This window comes from Alligator sinensis, unplaced genomic scaffold, assembly GCF_000455745.1.
Source record: "Alligator sinensis unplaced genomic scaffold, ASM45574v1 scaffold969_1, whole genome shotgun sequence".
Classification (NCBI taxonomy): domain Eukaryota; kingdom Metazoa; phylum Chordata; order Crocodylia; family Alligatoridae; genus Alligator; species Alligator sinensis.
Window position 1 is genome coordinate 217,177 of NW_005842739.1, and position 14,030 is coordinate 231,206.

Consider the following 14,030-nt stretch of genomic DNA (forward strand, 5'->3'; position numbering starts at 1 on the left):
GAGAGCCACTGGCTGGGGAGAGAGCGAGCGCCCAAAAAGGAGGCAGAGAGGAAGAGTGGGGGCTTGTGCGCGCTTGAGGCTGGAGGAGGGATGACCTTGCATAGGGCTCCGCTTCATGAAACCATTTCAAGTAACCGCCTCTCCTGCATGACACTGCAATGCCACAGTTTTCTGGGGACTCTAAATGTACTTACTCATGCCTGGTTAGTTAAAGAAATAACATCGCCTCCCCTGTCAAATGATCCTCAATCACCAGGAGCTCTGTAGTAACAGAGAGGTTACCCCCTTGAATCCCCTGCCTTGGCACAGCTGCACAAGAACCAAGTTCTCCCCATCCCTCTTTCTGATTGTTGCCCATGCTGAAGAAATTCCCTGGACAGAAAGTATTTTATAGTAGTTCAGACGTCCAAGATACACAGCACAAGAAAATCCTCCAACAGCATTTTCCTTATGAAGATGCTTCGAATTTACTGTGACAATTGACCTTCAAATATCTGCTCCCCAACACATGGCTGTTGGCAACATGACTCCCCTGGTGCGAGATGTATATTTTCATTAAGATTGCTTGGTCCAAAGCAAGACAGTCTCTCTATTATTTGGGTTCGGCTGAGCTGTTCAGGAGCCAGCCAGTGGCAGTTGGCCTCAGAGTTAGTCTGTCTTATATTCAGCTGCTCATTCCCCCAGGACCCTGCTTCGGTCACCAGGAATAACTGGAGCATAGAGATATGTCCCTTTCCCTATAGCTACATCCCATATGCTAGGGGTTGACAGACATGGAGAATGGCTTAGAACTGACATACCACCTCCAGGCTACCCAGGGGTTTGGCTTACGCAGGAAGAATTTCCACCTGGTCAAATCTGCAAGTTTTCTTGTCCCTCTTGCACTGGTATCACAGTATACCAGAGGATGGGACTCAGTGTCTAAAACAAAAGAGACATACAATATAAAATATTGCTGTCCAGTCTCATTTCAAAAGAAATAGGTCTTCAGCAGAAAGTTGGTTCATTATAAAAAGAGAGGGTTAATCAGTTAGTGATCAATCTTATTGTAATCACTTTCTGAAGTTGATGAGCCTGCTTCTCTGAGCAAAGTCTATCTGGACTTTCAAGTTCATACAGAAATCAAAGATATGAAGTGCCATGTAATTATCAATAGGCTTTTCAAAGAGGTAAAAAAAATTTCCTTCTCCAGGGAAACTTGGCTTTCTTTAAAAAAAAAAAAACAAACACAAAAAACCTATATAATGAGAAAAGGCTTTGAACAAAAGCACCAGCCCCTTCATTTGCATCTGGCAACTTTTCCTGGATTCCCTTTTTAATGGGATTAGTTTACTCACTCCCAACAGTAAACTTTTTTATTAGACTCCTTTAAGAGCAAGTTCACTAAAAATCTCATTCAATTGTCCCAGCATGGAAGCCAGGACAAGCCACAACAGACCAATGAAAGGGGACTACTAGGGTAGGAAAGACAAACGCTTATTATTTCTTTTCTTTTTTTTAACTGAGCCTGGTCCCAATATCCCTTACAAGGACTTTATTTGATTATCTGCTTTAGTGTGTTTGTTTATTACTAATCACTTTGCTTTAATATGATGAACAGACCCTAACAAAAGCAAATGCCATGTAGAAAAGCAATCTGTATTTATATACCATGTTTCACTGTTTTTCATTTCCTTGTTTTCAATTATTCAGAACATTCACATAACAGGATCTTCGTTTCAAAGCTTTTATGCCCTTTGGCTCCTCACTCAAATTCAGAAACAAAACTGGGCTGTGGTTTATCATGAGCAATAGATCAGGCTGGCAAGGATCAAGTTCTCCAAGTATATACTTTTGAAAAATTTGAGTGCATGTTGGCCGGTTGCCAGTATATGTAATTATGTGCTTCCCAGTGCTTCCAGGCATACTATTTCGGTTCCACTATAGCAGGAGTGTCAAACTCATTTCCTGCCCTGGGCCAGATCCAGACCATGGGACTCCTTGCAGGACAGGTCCCTCCCAGGGCATAGGGTGGCTCTGGCACCAGTGGTGGCATCTTCAGCTCCCACCCAGTACATGCAGTGGCAGCAGCAGAGCTCCAGCGTAGTGCATGTAGCAGCCATGCCCACTGGGGCCCAAGGACCTGCAGCAGGCTACTACCAAGTGCCCTCCCCACACGCGTGCCCCCCACCCCCAACTTCTAGTGGTCCATCAGTAGCCCAGTGGACTTAACACTTCAGCTCTGTGGGCCAGATACAGCCATATGCACCTCTGCTCTATAGGAACTTCTACTCCCTCCCTGGGAAGGGTCCAATGACATCACAAAGTTAAAACACTCACCTACAGCATCCAGGTAAGGCAGAGCAATGCAGAGCACTTCAGGTATTTTGAAAACCCAAGCTTAAGATTTTAGGGCATCAGCCATAATATCCCAAACAGTCAGAAATAACCCATTTTACTGAGAGATGACTGAAATCCCACAAGACTTAAAACAGCTTTTTTTAACTTGGTTGACGCATCTCATCAATTCAGATAACACCAGCCAATCTGAGACAAAAAAGAAAGCAAGTGATTTGCCCCAATTCACCCACTGAATAAGTCTGAAATTCCAAACACATCCCAAACTATAGCTTTATAAAGTCTGTGGACTTCTTAGAGCAAAAACATCATAAGACATCTACTGAAAGTGTCAAGACAAAACTAGAAGAAACTATTCATTCCATGAACTCAAAACCAGCATTATTATTCTTAATATTTTGTGTTATAAGTCAAATAATTCACATAGTCCTATGCAACACACACAACATAGATACAGATGAAGGGCCAGCTCCATCTGCTATGAAAGTTAATAGAAAAGTCCCCACAGATTTAATGGGAGTTGTATCAAACCTTAACATGGAAGTCAAAAAGTATCTGTAATTTTCCAGAAACAAATAAACTTTTGCATTATATTTCCTAGCTTATTTTCAGCCCAGGATGATCTAATGTGTGTAAAATTGGAGGAAATTGATTTGCAAATGTATGTATTATCCAATCAGGGAAAAGCAGTTTTTTATGATAAGATTTTTGTAGCCTCAAATTACTAAAAGTCAGAAAAATACACAGTACACGATATTCTATTACAGTTTTAACGCTATTGAGAACACTGCACAATGAAGCACCGCATCAACCAGTTAAGACTTTGATCCCTCTGGACCTTTACCAAACCTTGGCTAGCAGAAATTGTAAAGCCTGACAGAAGATTAACAGAAAATGCAGCAAATTCAGTCTAATTTCATTCATTTGGCCTGTTTTCTCCATGGGTTGGTGCATGCATGTTCAAAACTCTTCTAGTTCTTCCAAACTGGAGACTGCTCAAAGTGAACTTTATTTTCTGAAGTACTTTCAACAACATGCTGATAAAAAAAACAGACTGGAATTTTTCTTTCTTTTTATCTTAACTCCTATGAAGGAAAAACCACCCCCTGCTGCGAGTTACAAAGAGGGCAGTTAACCATTACAAAAGAGGAATTTCTGGATGAGTGATGTCAGATATGCCACTGTTATTGGTTAACAGTTATATTTCTCCTTGCATTTGCAGTTTCTGTTCTGACTAAAAAAGGGGATTTCTGTCATTTGCCCATTTCTAGTAATCATACCTTTCAACCTGTGTAAGAAGCAGTACTGCCCCGAGTGCAAAAGACAAAAGTGCAGCTGGCCTTAACACTGCTCCACAGTCAGGCAGTGATGTGTAATCTGTCAACCAGTTTATCACCTATTTAATGCCAGATTCAGCCACCTTAAACCCAATTCCCAAATCACACATTGCTCTGTCAGGAAGAATGGGATAACCCAGACTATCCCTTTGACAAGACCCTGTCCTAGCCAGCACTGAGTTTATATAATAGATACAATTCTTATTTGCCCCACATATGTCACAGAAAGGGATCAGAAATACCTAAAGGGATGTGAAATCACTGGTTCTGATTCAGAGAAGTTTTCACAATGCAGGTGCTATAGAAAATAGCCAAGGAGTTGTCCTTCCAGGTTCTCTCAATAGCCCTGGCATAGCAGGCAGCTGGGGGCAGATGGAGTATATTGGCGGGGGATTAGAGCTACAGCCCGGAAGACAGTTGAGGAAGCTGTGGTAACTTAAACAGGCCTTTATGTCTACAGTGCAATCCAAAGATGTGATTGCAACTCATGTAGACCCTTTCTGAGTACTATAGTAGTGATGGAACTGGCTTCAAGCTACTTGGGATCCTAGGCAGTCTTGTACAGTCCACACTGAAGCCCAGTTGCTGCAATTGCTCTGCTATCAGTTCCTGAGTTAGCCTGTTTAAAGCTACCTCAGTGGTGTCTCAGCAAGCTGCAATCACACCACAATGCAGACATAAATGACACCAGGAACCTTGTCAGCTCAGGAACATCCCAGAATGAGTGGGGATTAAGGTGACATAAAGCCAAATTACCCTCCTCTCTCTCAGGCTGCAAGCCTGGTACAAAGCCTCTTAGAATACTGCAGCACAAAAGCTCACCCAAAGTCTCTACACCAGTCCTGCTCCCAGCTTCCTTTCATGGGGAAGAAAGGAGGTGGCTCTATCATGTGACCTAGTAAAGGGAAGGATGACACAAAAATAAAAGCCCTAATACTGTAATGTTTCCACCAAATTCTCATACTTCAGGACCATCTGCATCTCTAATGCCTTCATTAGCCTCCCCATATGCACCCCTCTCAGATTTTGGGCCTACTGCCTTCACCTGCCCTTGGGAAGAGTCCTGTGATTTTCGGTCTTAGACTCAGTTCCTGGGATACACCCCCTACCTAACAGTTCAACAGGCCTAACTGGTTTCAGGTCCCTACAGGCCTTCCTTTGGGAGATGCCACCACTAGTGAATATAATGAACACAAACAACCATGGGTGATTGGGGGGGCACCAGATTGATGATGGCGGGGGGGATCCCAAACCAGAAGTGCACTTCTGCCGGCACTTCTGGTTTCATGGCTAGCACTTCCAGGGTGTGCATGGCTGATCTCAAGGGGTACATATGCACCTGCATGTGACCCCTATACATTGTCAATGCAAACCACCTTTTTTGCAAAGCAGAACATACATGCTATCTTACCTAAGTATTACTATCCCCTGGAAGCCAAGGAAGTCCCAACTGCTTTGGTCCCTTGCTAAAGGGTTTGTCTGTCTTTGACCCAGCTCCTGAAACTTGGCTCATCCCCTCAGCACCTGTCTGTTCTTTAGAGCCTGTGTTTTTAATCAGTGATCACCCAATGTTTTTCCCTCAGTTTCCTGCCTAGTTCCCATACTCCAGCCCCAATAGATTACAAGTCAGATAACTGAAAATAAGATAGCTCAAAACAACTTCAGAGAATGACACCTGAGTTGTTCTTCAAGTGTAAGTGAATGGGGTACCTGAAGCTACTGTTCACTTTCCTCCATATATGCAAGTAGCAGTAGCCCCTTACTGTAATCATGTGGCAAACAACGCAATAACACTCAAACCAACAGGTAAAATATATAATATTCTTGAAATGTCGGAGATCTGTCCCCACTTATTTCATGCAAGTCAAATGGGTATGATTTGAAAGGTCCTCTCCAATGATCAAGTACCATCAACATTTAATATAGTGACTGATTTCCTTCATTAGCCAAATTGCGCTAATACCTAAGGAAATCTAGTTCCTGAACTGAGAGCACAATCTGTCTTTGCACCTATGATTAAGAGAAATACAGAGACAAATAATCCTTTTTGAACTGGGGTTGTACAAAAATAGTTGGTTGCATGAAGGCTTATATGTGTTCACTGTGAAATTATTTTTGCATGATGAGAATCCAAGTTTTATACCACTGTCATTTCTACTGAGATGTATCTGCCATACAGTGGTAGGTCATGCAGTCTAAGGCTAAAAGCTAGTCAGTCCTTATGCAAAAATTGCAAATCAAATAATCCAAGGCAAGTGAACAAAGCCATTCATTGTTTTTTACACCACCTTTGAACTTGATCTTATAATGAAAATAAACAACAACAAAATGTATGGTGATAGTAAGCTTAAGGTTTCCAGGACATGTGAATTTAATTTCACTGTGTTCTTTTCTGATAAATGGGATGCCCACATTCACTCCTTAAACTTACACCAGCCTGTGTAATTATCTAAAAATCAGTCTAAACTACAGCAGCCAGTTCATTTCCGGCTGTAACTCTGAAGTAATTGCACTGTCTTCATTGACAGTCTGAAGTACTTATTATTGGGTGCTTTGACTCATTCACACTAATTGGAATAAATAAAATACTGAAGCAGTTGTAAATTTTAAAACCCATGTCACAGCAATTTCACCTGCTTACACAATTCCCTGATCAAAAACTCCATTAAAATACAATTAATGTTGTAAAGATGTATTAATTATTTTTTGCTACATACCTAATTAAAAGGTTGCAGTTTAAGCTGTACCTGTTGCTGACATAGGCCTTTAAATGTAATTAATGCTCTAAAAGATACCTGAGGGGAAGTGTGTCTGTGTGGGGAAAAAGCCTTGTAAACTTTTAGGGCACCTGAGGAGGAAATGTTTCTGCCTAGAGCAGTAGTTTTCAACCTGTGGTCAGCAGACCCCCATGGGGTCTGCAGACTATGTCTAAAGAGTCTGCAAAAGATGACTATTTATGATCAGTCAAAAGTATGTGAATACCCACACTTACAATTCAGAGTCTGCACTTCCATTTGAAATGTCTAAAGAGGTCTGTACCTGCATTCAAAAGTGTTTAAGGGTCCACAAATAAAAAAGGTTGAAAACTACTGGCCTAGAGGAGCAAACAGGAGACGAAGCTAGCCGTTTTAGTTTAAAGTCAGGATAGATTTGCATCTTATAGGCCAATGCTGGTCCTTTCACAGCTTCTGTTGAAGTAAACTTCAGCCCATGAAAACTTGTGCGGTATATACACTCACCTATGCACCCATACACACACACACACACACACATATGCATATACATACATATATGTAGATATATTGGTACATCTACTTTGGTTAGTGTATGATGGTGGTTCTCAACCTTTTGGGCCCACAGGCCAAATGAGCAGTGCAGGGCCCAGGTGCAGGCTCATCAGACCCCATGCTCCAGGATCAGCCCTTCACACCCAGATTTGTGCTGCACCACCCCCTGCCAGACTCCGCATTCCAGGATTCAGCCCCAGGACTCAGCCCCCTCCACCTGGCTTTACACACCAGGTTTGGACTCCCAGGACTCCATGCTACCTCTACCAAGCTCCAAGATCCAGGATTGGACCCCATGCCATCTATATCTATGCCTGGCCCTGCATGTTGAAATCAAGCTCCAGGGGCCCTGCACTGCTCTTGGCTGGGATCAGGGCCCCAGGACACCATGCTGCCTCTGTCAGCCTCTGTGCACTGGGATGAGCACTTCCTCCACCTTGCTCCACACATGGGAATTGGGACCCTGGGGCCCCGTGATGCTTCTATCCAGCCCCCAATGTGGGGATTGGAGTGTGGAGGCTCTGTGCCACCTCCGCCCAACCCCATATGCCCTCAGGGACAGACCCTCGGGGAGCCCCACAGACTCTCAGGGTGCCCTTGTCAGCTGACAAGGTGCCAGAGGCCAAATCTGGCCTGTGGGTCAGGGGATGGGCACCCCCTGGTCTATAAGGTTCAAATCAACCCTGACTTCTAGACAAACAAACTCTAGGTGATAGACTTATGCAGGAAAGGAGGTGAATAATAGGGCTGTGTGAAGTTTTGCTGGCTGTTTTGTTTCAATGCTGTTTTGACTCGTTTCAAGCTCGAAACAGTGAAATCAAAACAAAACAAAGGGCTTCAAAACAGCCACAAAACTAAGCGAGGCCAGTCAGGCCGAATTTTGAAGCAGCCAGCCAGGTGGTGGGAGACAGGGGAGAGCCAGGGCTGAGCCAGTGGCTCTCCCTGCCTCCCGCCGCCAGGCTGCGCTCCATGGGGCTGGCAGAGCCAATCAGAGGGGCTGTGAGGGGCTGGGAATTCAGCCCAGCTGGAGGAGGCACTTCCCCCAGCCGGACTGAGTTGCCCAGCGCTGGGTCCCAGGTGGCACAAGCAGTGACCTGTGATCTGGCAGGAAGATCGAGGTCCCACCCGCACTCCCAGGAGGGCTACAGGGACTCTGCCGAACTCCTTCTAGGGGTGCGGGCCCCCATCTGCCTGCTGGGTCACAGGACGTTGCTCCTGCTTGTTAGCAGCCTGTGGTACAGTTTCCTAGAAACCCCTGCACCACTCTCCTTGAAACTTGGCAGGCTTCATGCCCTCAGAAGGGGCTACCATCCTCGCAAGTTTCATTTAAATGAGGCAAGAAATGACAAAGTTATAGGCTGTTTCATGCTTCCCCATTATACCCCATGGGTGAAACATTGAAACAGCGTCAAAACAGTGAAACTGTTTCAACAAAACGGAGTGAAACAGTGCTTTCAAAATAAAATAAAAAAAAAACTCAAAATGAAACACTTCCATCAAACATCGAAACAGAAGTTAAAGCAGATCGCTGCTGTTTCGCACAGCCCTAGTGAATAACTTTTTCTCCTCATTTGACATAGTAGCTGTAAAAGTAGATCCACCCTCATCAAAGAAAGTTACTATGTAACTGTGTTCTCCTTTGATCAAGGCTTCTGAGGTGATTTGCCAGCAGTTTCTGATTCTCTCTGAGAAATGTGTCTCACATGAAATCTGCATTCTCTTGTTGTCACTTGCCTGTTTTAATTCTCTCTCTGTCTTTGCAGCTGCATTCCTATTCAGTTGTCGTCTTTCACTAGGCCTTCTTTCTTCAGTCCAAAAGGAACGATACTGCATATGGTTAACCTGTTATCCCTTTTGATCTGAACAATAAGCCAAAAAGTGGGGTTCTATAAGCCATTCTGGTTAAGATGACAAATGGAGTCAGGCATTTTGATTCACTCCTCTATGTTTACAAATTGTATACAATAAAGTCCCTAAACAGTTAGAAATAGTGTGTTTGTGACCATTCCATGCCCCTTTCAGTCAATATTCTCTCCAAGCATTCTCTTAGCTTTTTCTCAGCATCACACCACAAAGACTTCTCTGACTGGGTCTGTAGGTTGCTCTTTCTGGCTAGGGACAGACATTCAAAAAGCCTAAGCCTGAATTGATTCAATCTTTGCAGGTTAGTCTAACCTGCAAAGTTTGAACCAATTTGAATGTAGATAGACATTCCCTTTTCATTCAAAAAATGCAGGCACATGCCTGTAGTAGCTCAGGCTAGAAACCAGGGGGCAGTACAGCAGCCCTCCCTCCCCTTCCACAGTGCTGAGGGTGGGGGGGGCATGGCCCAGTCCTGGCAGGAGCTCTGATTAGGGAGGGGTCCCCACCCCGTGCTGGTCAATGAAGGAGCCAGCAAGGATTTACACAGCACTGAGTTACACAGCAGGAAGTCACGCAGGGAGCATTTATCAGCCCATTAGCAAAACAAAAAGATCTCTCATTAGTTCAAGCTCTTAAACAACTGTTTCCAAGGAGGGAATGGAGGGACATTACCAGCTACCTGTTGATTAACTCCAAGAGCCCTAAGCAAACACAGTCCTGTCTCCCTTTGTCCCATCTGCCACAGCACAGAGCATTGCCAGCATGCGGTATGCTAGCTAATGCTGAGAGGTGTCTGTGTAAGGCAGAGGGGACAGGGGAATCCCTGCTTGAGTAGGGGTGGTAAGGGAGGGGGCATATTCAGGCTGCCTGCTGTGGCCACAGGGCTCTCCGGCCTGCTGCCCTCCCTCCAGGAACTCCGCGCTGTCTGTACAGCCATGCCAAGGTGCCCCCTACCCAATAGCAGCAGGGGCAGTAGCGACATGAAGTTGTTCCCCCTGCTGCTGCTGGGTGGGCAGGGGGTGCATGTCTGGTGCAGGGCTCCCAGGGGAAGAGCAGCAGGACAGGGAGCCACAAGTGGACAGCCCACATCCACCCCCATTCCACTCGGCTCTGCTCTGGCTGTGCCGCTGGAGGGGGAAAGGAGGGGGAAGAGGTGGGCATATGCCCCACCTTTCAGAACATTCATGGATAACCTTCAAGAGGAGGTTGGATATGCATCTAGCTGGGGTCATCTAGACCTAGCACTCTTTTCTGCCTATGCAGGGGGTCAGACTCAATGATCTATTGAGGTCCCTTCTGACCCTAACATCTATGAATCCATGAATCTATGAAAAAGGTGGTCACCCTAGGCTCAGCTCCCATTTGGCATGAGGGCAGCCATGGACCACACCGCCCGGGTTAGCTCTACTGCATGAGTGCCCTGCCCTCTTCTTTCTCCTCTTACCCCCAGCCAGTTCCCAAGACCTAATGCCCAGGCAGCCCCCCACACCCATGCACATACGTCACCCACGTACACATCTCACATTCCCCCACACCCCCATGGGGCAGAGGTGTGCAGGGAGCAAATAGCAGCTCTGCCCTAGGCCCCAGCTCTGCACCTCCTTGTCCGCAGGACCAGGGCTGTGCCCCAGGCCCAGCCCTGGCCCTTTGCTGTCCCTGCCTCGCAACCCCAGCCCGTGATCCTGACCTCACATGCCCATCCCACTCCCAAACACTGCTCTCCACCCACCCATGGCCCCATCCCACATAGGGAGTTTTGGTGAGTTGTTGTGCAAATGGAGGCAGGGTTCTGACCTGGCCTGCAACAAGTCATCAAAACTACCTATGTAGCCCCCGGACCCAATAACTGATATCACCCCTTGTCAATAGTGCCTGGACTGCAAATAAAAGTTTGCAGTTTAAGCTGTACCTGTTGCTGACACAGCTGTACCAGAGTGCCACAGGTGACACCTACCCCTGTTTAGGCCCAAGACCTAGGTCACCTTTGGCAAATCTGCTCAAATGGAGCATGTCACAAGTTGTCTTAGAGGGGACAGGGATGCTGGTGGGCCATACCTCATGGTTCTGAATACATGTGGTCCACTAGGACCCAAGCTTTTTCATTTTATGGACACACCAGCCAACCTCTCTCTTTTCATGTGGATGTTAGAGCAAGAAGGTTCTAGCATCCTGGATAAGACTGTGGAGATTACAACAAATGTTATTAGGATGAACCAACTTTTGATACAAAGTAGGTTATCATACATCTGAGTTTTCCTGAACATGTCCTCTTTTTGGGTCATCTCATCTGCATCTGGGCAGTTTTTTAAAATATCAACAAATGTCCTGGATTTTGCTCTGCCTCTGCTCAGCACTGAGGTTTTTCCCCGCACTTCCCAGCTTGCCCCAGCAAGGAGCTGCTTGCAAGCCCCAGCAGCTGCAGGCAGGTAAGTCTGTGTCGGTGGGAGGTGAAGGGCCAGAGCTTGGGGACTGTCCAGAGGGTGAGGGAGTGCATGGGTGGGTGTGTTTTCCTGCCAGCGCTGGGGGAAGCTGTCTGGGCACCAGGGCTCAGCAGGGCAGGGGAGGCAGGGAAGGTGCCTGCCCCTTCAGTGGGGGAAGGGGACAGGGAGGTTCTTCAGAGGCAGCAGGGAGCTGTATGGGCAGAAGGGCTGGGGGGTGGGGGGGCTGCAGGTCGAAAGTGAGGGGCACTGGCAGGGCTGAGGGTGGCTGTGGCTTGGAAGTAAGTGAAGGGCATCAGGGGAGTGGGGGCTTATGAGTTGGGAGTGCAGGGTACAGGTAGTGCCAGGGGGCTGTGGGTCGGGAGTAAGGGGTATCAGCATAGTCTGGGAAGCAGGGTACTGTGGGTCAGGAGTGAGGGGCAGCAGCAGGGCTGGGTGGCTGTGGCTTGGGAGTGAGGAGCAAGGGCAGGGCACTGGCATATAAAGTCACATGGGAAAAAGAGATCTTTGGGTTTTATTTCAGCTTTGATGTTGTGGTTTCATTTTGAAAACCTCAAGGGTAATGGATGAAAGAGATAAACCCAATATTCTTCTCTTTTGTCCTAGTAAAAGTCAAAAAGCATCAGCTTCCTTCTCCTCTTACAGTTTTCTAGGATTTTGTTCTAATTTGCTAAATATAATTTAAAAAATAAACTCATCCAATGCCCCTTTCCCTTTTGCATTCAGCTTGTTCAGGGGCTTTCCTATAGATCCTGTGTGAGCAGCAATTAACTGAAAGAGAGAGTACATGTTAACTTGTTTTCATGCTCTCCTACATTATTTGCTATGTTGCTTGGTATTGCCATGCTTTGTTTTGTTTAAGTATCCTTGGCATCCAAGAAGATTGAATTAAATAGTCTTGTACATGCTGCCACCTGCTGTGATCAAACAGAAAACACTAGAAGACTTCCATTGCTTTCAATGGGCTTTTGGATCAGGTTCTAAATCAGAACAGAGAGCCCCTCCTCCCTCTGATCCAGGTATGTGCCAGGAGAAATTCAAGTGCTGAACCTGGACAGTGGGCAAGAGGGACCCACAATCTGCCCCAGTCAGCAGCAGTTATGTTTTTATGCCCTGACCTAAACCAGGCAAAGGCTCTCTCAGGCTGTGTAAGGAAGCAAAACTGGTTGACATTCCTGGGCTGGCATTTGTGTAGTTAACTAAGGCCACCCCCACAGTGAAGACTTGGGGCAGGAATCTTCTCCTCTACCCACTGGGAGTCTAGGTGGCTTTAGGCACCTAAGAAGGGCTATTGATTTCCTCCCCCTCCCATGTTCCGCTTCTGAAAATAGCCCTGTAACATGCATCACCTTCCCCTCAGACTTCAGCCACAAGAGCAGCAGGGAGGAGGGAGCCCCAGCCCCCGCCCCATGCAACAACACCATCTTCTCAGCACTGAAACACATTTCACCATTTATACAAATGCATGCGCCACAGTGCTGAAAAGTGCCCAGCAGTGTAGCACAAGCATGTGTACAAATGCCCAGGGAGCAGAGCAGGGCAGGGCACAGCGTTGCCAGGTCTTAAATATGAAATTATCGTATTGGAAGCTCAAAATTATTGTTTTTGCTGATAACTATTGTACACTGAAAAATATGCAAATAAGTATGCAAATGAGTCTTATTTACTTTCTATTGCTTACTGTAACACGCCAGTGAGTGAGAACTGGGTCAAACATCGAAGCATTTATTTTGATACAAGCAGTCATAAGGAAGTGCTGACTTGAGTTGGCTGATAGCATATCAGGTATTCCCAGTGAGGGTGTAGAAGTACAGGGAGGAATGAGGGATTCAACCCAATTGCCCCAGGGAAATTTGCCAAGAAGAAACAGAGACCATTGACCACTCCTATGGCACAGCCCATATGCCAAGGGTGTGAGGAAAAAGGTAAGTCAGCTCCTTGAAAGAGTGACAAGAGTCAGGCTGATTACAAGGGAGGTGGTGCTGTATGGACACCTGACTGAGCAGCAGGGGTCCCAGACAACACGTTTTGACCAGTTTGTGTCCTGTGTCAGGAGTACCCTTTGGCAATGCAGGAACCTCCTGTTATACAGGCATGCCAAGCTCAAGGAAACAGACTGTGTTAAAATGTTTCTGAGCGAACTTCAGTCCTACCACTGGAAATCAGTGAGCGAAGATAGAGAAGAAGTAGCCAACTTCATCTGAAAAAGCAATGCCTGGCACAGGTTCTGGAATGACTTGCGGATTTGGAATTTGATTTGGCAAATTTGGCTTGGAACACCGAAAATTAACAAAGAACAAAAACCCAAAAGTTGGTTAAGATTCCCTGAGAGTGACTTGGGTGTTGCATCTACTGCAATGATCCTACATTTTGGACAGCCTGGTATTACGGGTCATACATCGTACAAGGGTCAAAGTTATTGTCCAAAGACGATAACTATCGTACACCTGGCAACACTGGCGGGGCAGAATCACACCCAGGCTGGCTTAGGCTTAGTCAGGCATAAGAGCCTGGCATGGGCACGAGGACCGACAGCCCTGCCACAGCGCGCATGTGCAACGCTACCGCAGCCCTCCAACAGGCAGCAGAGCCCGCTACAAACGCCAGACACCCTCACACATGCGCCTGCGCACGCGCGTTTCCTTTCCCCTCCCTTAGAATGCTGGCTGCCCTCATCGGAGCCTGCTGCGCACGCGCGGTTGCTTCCGCCTGCCCCAGCCCTTGCGCATGCGCATGCGCGCAGCTCCTTCCCGCCTCCCCCCCCCCGC

The 14,030-nt window shown here is 46.5% G+C and overlaps 1 protein-coding gene across 4 annotated transcripts in view; it reads left to right on the forward strand.

Annotated features, from left to right (window-relative positions):
• MRS2 (MRS2, magnesium transporter) overlaps positions 1 to 14,030 on the forward strand; it is a 35,283-nt gene that overhangs the window by 1,304 nt on the left and 19,949 nt on the right. The window lies entirely within an intron of this gene.